The sequence below is a fragment of the Cavia porcellus genome, unplaced genomic scaffold (assembly GCF_034190915.1).
Source record: "Cavia porcellus strain 051 isolate PalLab524CR breed Dunkin Hartley unplaced genomic scaffold, mCavPor4.1 scaffold_2, whole genome shotgun sequence".
Lineage (NCBI taxonomy): Eukaryota > Metazoa > Chordata > Mammalia > Rodentia > Caviidae > Cavia > Cavia porcellus.
In genome coordinates, this window is record NW_026947485.1 from 27,567,485 (window position 1) to 27,573,484 (window position 6,000).

Sequence of the window (6,000 nt, forward strand, 5' to 3'; positions counted from 1 at the left end):
CTGACTTATATTAGCTTCTGCAAAGAAGCATCTTTAAATAAATTAGTATTTACTGTTTTCTCATAGAACAGTACTTATTTCCATATATATGTATTATTATTATATATATTATATTATATATATATATATTATATATATATATAATTCTATGCTTCTGTAAAACATTTACACCTGATAACAGAGCAGTACTATTCAACAGAAATGTGTTAAGCTTAAATATGGAATAGTAATTTTTAAGTAGCCAATTAAAAAAGGAAACACATGAAATTAGTTATAATTCTGTATAACTATAAAATAACCAAAATAATTTCATTTAACATTTCCAATAAAAATTTATTGAAATGCTTTTATAATCTTTTCATACTGTGTTCAAACTTCAATCCGTATTTTATCCTATACTACATGTCAATAAGGATTAGCCTCATTTCCAATGCTCAATAACCACACATATACAATGTCTCCCCAGGAGACAAACAGCACAGGTACAAAGAGCATCATTAAATCCCCAGGAACACATCACCCAGCTTCAGTTAATCATCAAATCACAGACAGCCTAGTTCCCTCTAAACTTTCTCCCCACCCAGAGATTATTTTGCACCAAATCCTAAAAATCATAGCATTTCACAAATATTCAAATTTCCTTAATTATCTTTTTTTTAAGAGTTGATATATTCAATTTGGGATCCAAGCAATCAACTTCCCTTAATGACAAGATTTATAGCTGAGGATGTGGCAGTGATAGAACACATGCTTTGTGTGCCCAACGCCCTGGTTTGATCCCTGCCACAAGAAAAAATCCCTTTTTGATGACCCCCCCCAACATAAAATGAGTTATCAGTAAAGTATTTTATATATTCAGATGTTTATGATACATCTATATTGTGTCAGGCACTGTTCTAGCCCCAAGACACTTAGTGAACCATACTCAAAGAAACTTCCAGCTTGGTCCTGACTGCACATCAGGAGTGGTCAGGAAAGCTTTAAAAAGCAACACTAGTTTCACCAACTGACTAATGGATAAATGTAACATGGCATGCGCATACAGTAGAGGATTATAAAGCAATAAAAAAGAACAAAATACTAGTTCCCACCACAACAGGGATGAACTTTGAAAACAACTTGCTAAGTGAAAGAACCCAGATGGGCTGTATATTGTATGACTTTAAAGCAGGGTAATAAAATGCTCTAAAATTAATTATAATGATTGCACCATTCTGAATGCACTAAAAGCTACTATACTGTGTATTTTAAAAGGGTGAGCTGTATGATATATGAATTATATCTCATCACAGCTGTTACTTAAAAAAGAAGTAGCTGAATCAAGTGTACTACATTTATACAATGGAATACTACCCAGTTATAACACAGAATGAGAAAACTCCTTTTAGAAAAATGTGTCGCCAACCCTCTTCACACCAAGCTATTTCTGTGATCCAGAAACATTGAGAGCGTGGCCTGGGTAGGCCCTAGGTAACGCTACAGTAAACCAATGAAGAAACTGGTTTAGGGCAAGATTGAGACAAGTAACCAACACTGATACAACAATTTTAATATATTTTCAATAATAATGGCATTACCATTGATACAAAATAGTGCATATCATATGTAAGATATCTATTCTACAAAGTTATGCATAATAAGTAATCTGTGAATCCACAGTATTCTTTATGGTGCAGAGGTCAGGGCAACCAGAATAGTTTTTCCATGAATTTAAGGGATTCTATTACTTCCTCATAAATTGACGAAGGTACTAAAGTACTGTGCATCAAACTAAATGTGGATCAGAAAAATAACATTCCAACTACTTAACAGAATGCAGCAAAATATAATTGTTTAATTCCGTTTAATTGAGTACCTGCTATGGAGAGGACACCAGGCTTAATGATGAAAGGGATAGAAACATAAGGAATATACACTCACCCTGCCTGCAGGACATTTCAAATCTAGGCAGGGGTAAAACATGTGAATAAATAACAAGGCCAGAAAGCAGTAGGATGATGGAAAGACTGCGGGGAGCAACAAAAGGCACAGAGTGCTGAGGAAGAAAAGAAACCAACATCATAGTCAATGCTCAGTAATGGAACTGGAGACTCATTTTCTAAAAATGCTCTGAGAGTTTAATTTCAGAAGGATTGTGCTGGTACATGTAGCGTACGAGTTCAGAGTTAGGTTTTCACAGGCAGAGGCACTGAGAGAGCTTTCTAAGCAACAAGGTGCATGGACAAAAGAAAAATGCTTTGGTGATGAATGACATACAGACTACAAGCACACAGAGTTGGGGAATGGTAGAGTGAAGGTCAAGGCTGAGCTCAGGCTGCTGAATCCTGATTTTGGGCTAAGAGGTCTATACTTAAATGAGCAGAAAAAAAGGATGAGTTGAGTCTTAGCTATATTTACTAGAGTGCAAAGTAGACCTGAACTTAACTTCTTCTGGCCTCATACGGAGATTGAAGGTACAATAACAGCACCTACTTAGATGTTGCTCTCAAGACTGAATGAAATAGTGCATGGACAGCACTTATAACAACAGCCGGCACACAGAAGCAGTTACTAATATTTATGCTCAGTATATAAGACACCCAAGACTTTTTAACAATATAATGATAGTACTTAAACTATTCATGGTTTAACTAAGATATTGCCGGGGTTACAGCAAAGAATACACATGAAATACATCTAGATGAGAGCACTGTCTCCAGTGACACGGAAAGACATGAAAGAAGTTGCCAAGAGAGCGGGCCAGAAAGCTGGTGAATAACTAGATTTAGATAGGAAATGAACTTGCAGGAAACCATAGACAACTCTCAATTATTCATGGAAGGCTTTTTCAACTTAATAGCTTTCAGCTTCTCCAGTGTCCTGCACTCCTGCATTCTACTCCAGCCCTCCCTGGAGCACCCCTGAAATGGAAAGGACAATTAAGGAAATGCAGTACTGTAAAGAAGCACATTAGAAACAAATCTGTAGACTATCCAGTTCCTCAAGCAGGGAAAAAAAAAAAACATCACACTATCTCCAAAAGTGGAATGTGGTAGAAAAAAAAATCTCTAATAACTTCCCCACTCACTCTTTTGCCATTAGCCCATTAGGCAGTGATCGTGCCATGCTTTCCCAACTGCTCTTCACCTTTAGTTCAAGTGGGGAAAGACATGAAATGTCATTATTTCACCAAAAGTTTGCTGCAGCACTTTTTAGAATTAACAGTTTCTCCATACGGGAACACAGAGACTGGTTTTCCAGCACTTTTCTTAGGTGGTATAAAGCAGCATTGTTCAAAGTTCATTTACCATAATGGGTAAAACCAATCTGATCTTCTTTTTAGATTTAGTGAAATGAAGATTTCCTTCCTCCCTTATTAAAAGCCTCCAAATCTACCAGACCCACAAACACTCAACCACAAAAATTAATGGCAGTAAGCCTCAACAATTCAGAAACCAGAACACATAGACATGTGATAATGGCATCAGAAAGTTTACAGCCAATTATTGCCCTCTGATTAACATGTTTGGAAATTTTGTTATAGTTTTTTTTTTTTTTTGCTTTTTATCCTTGGAGAAAAAAAGTTTACAGCCCAAGCTCAGACAATTCACTTGGGTCTATCATTATGTGTTAATATGTAATTAAATACTGGGGTAAGAGATGTTAAGAGGGTAGTTAGAAAAACTAATAAAATCTAGCTCAGCAATTTAAAATTGGCCTTGGGCAAATTCCTGAACCCTGCATTAATTACTTCACCTGAGAAATGAAGATAATATAGTAACACCACTGCCTATCAAGATGGTAAAGGTTATGTGATAATGTAGCCTATGGCAGCCTGATAGAATCTGGTCTGTAACATAACTATTAGCTATTATTGAACATGTAGCTCAATAATAAAACAACGTATCTTTTGGCTGAGCAAGAGCTTTGTTACAAATAAATATCTAACTATCAATTGGCTGTAATGGCAGAAACCATATTTTACTTGGCCCAGTACAACGAAGGGAAAATGGACTGGAATCCTAGACCTAGCAGAATAACTTTGAGAAAACTGGTTAGTCTGCTGGAGTCCTAATCTATCTGGTTAAAAATACCAACTTAAAAAGACCACTGAAATGTTTAATGAGGTAATCTATACAAGGCTCCTAGCACACATCACAGTGGTTAGTAGGTGCTCATCGGTGGTAGTTATCACTATTCATTAATTTTCCTGATCTGAAAAAAAGATAAAGATGAAAATTAAAACCAGCTACAAAAATCACCATTCTTCATATTTACAATTTTCATTTATTCATTCCATAAATGTGTATTGCAAACCTATCATGTGTCAGGCAGTGTTCATACCTTGAGAATCTTCTAAGTGATGAACAAGACCAAGCAAGTTGTTGTTCTCCTGGAATTTACATTTTTAGTAGGAGAATGCAGATAGTGAATAAACCGAGATTACTTCAGGGAGAAACAAGTGCTGTGATGAACAGCAAAGTGTGGTGTGGAGGTGGCCTGCCTGACCGGTCCCCACTGGCCAGAAAGGGGACCTTACCTTGTATGACACTTGGAGGAAGAAGCCTTTACCTGTTTCTGGAAGGGTCTGTCTTGCAGTTACAGGTTAGAATAAGATATTTCTATATGCCTCCATCCCAGTAATCACAACCTGAGGGCCAGAGCGACATCTGTGAGGATTCCAGCGCCTCAAGACAGTTTCCAGGCCAACAGCCCTCTCAGTAGCAAGAATCAGGGCGGCACGCCCTATTTTAAGAAGTATAAGGAAGACTTGGGTAATGCTCTCAGCGAGTCCTGAGGCTGCAAACGCTCCCCGGGGACCCCGAGGACCCCAGCCCAGGCGCCCCGGAGCGAGCAGACAGGCGTGGGGACGCAGGCAAGCGCGCACAGCCAAGCCGAGCGTCGCTGGGGTCCGCCTGCCGCGCCCCACCCGAGGATGTGGTGAAGCCGCCTGCCCAGCCCCAGTAAGCGGGTTTCCTGCGCGTCCGACCTGGCGGGGCGCTCGCGGCTGACGGGGACAGCTCCGCGGCGTCGCATCTGGAGCGCCAGCGCCTCAGTCCCTGAGCCGTGCAGCTCGCCGTCCACCTTGGCCAAGCTGCCCCTCGAGGGACCCGACGTCGGGGGGCGGGCAGCACCCGGTCTTCCTCCCCGAGCTCGAACGGACAGCAAGGGTGCGCTCCCCGGCTCGGCGCTGCCCCAGCGACCTGCTCCTTCTCGGACCACAGGGACGGCAGCGCCCCCGCCCCCAAAACCGCCCTTCGATCCCGTCGCTGCCGGGGTCCCCCGCGCCTCCGCACCTCCGGGGGGGCGCCCCGATGCTTACCTGCGCGCCCCGCCTCCAGGGACGCAGCCCAGGTCCCAGCGCCGGCTCCCGGCTTCGCTCTGCCGGGGAAAGAGGCGACGCCGGCTCCTCCCGCCCTGCTGAGCGCACAGCAGACAGTCCCCGCTCCACAGAGGCAGCGCGGCGCGGGCCGCCGGGCGCGGACGGACGAAGGGGCCGGCGCTCCCGCTGCGCGCTGGCCGCCTGGCGCGAGGTCTCCTGTGTGGGCTGGCTCTGAGGCGCCGCGACAGCGCGACCGGTTCCAGTACTTTGCCCACAACTTCGCGCGCTCAGCCCGGCGATTAGCAGGGGCAGCGGGACGAGGGGCGGGGCGGGGGAGGAGCCTATGGGCGGGGTGGGGCCACGTGGAGAGGGGCGCGGAGCGACCGCCACTCCCACCAATCAGGAGGCGAGCCTGGAAAGGAGGTGGGGCGATGTCCTGAGAAGACGCGGGCGGGTTTAGTGCAGTCCGGGCACTGTAGGGACCTAAGTTCGGGACGCGTAGGAAGGTTAGAGGTGAGAGCCATAGGGAGGCTGGGCGTGGGGCATTCGGGGGGCCAGCCTGCGCCAGGAAAGGGAAAAATGAGAGTGGCACGGGAGGGGCTACTTTAAGAAGGTTCTAAGAAACACTTGTAGCCGAACCAGGCCAGGTGATCTTGGCCTCTTGGAAAAGTCAGACTGCTGTAGGGAGATGTAGAATA

General features: G+C 43.8%; 1 protein-coding gene across 5 annotated transcripts in view; it reads right to left on the reverse strand.

The window, feature by feature from the left end:
* The window catches only part of Osbpl3 (oxysterol binding protein like 3), a 165,861-nt gene extending 160,421 nt beyond the window's left edge, over positions 1-5,440 (reverse strand). For 4 of the 5 annotated variants that reach the window (XM_063239582.1, XM_063239571.1, XM_063239578.1 and 1 more), the window contains exon 1: positions 5,303-5,440. The gene's annotated coding sequence lies outside the window, so the exon portion shown is untranslated. The remainder of the gene's footprint in view (positions 1-5,302) is intronic. The other variant, XM_003467913.5, reaches the window with a different exon arrangement.
* Between the last annotated feature and the right edge of the window lie 560 nt (positions 5,441-6,000).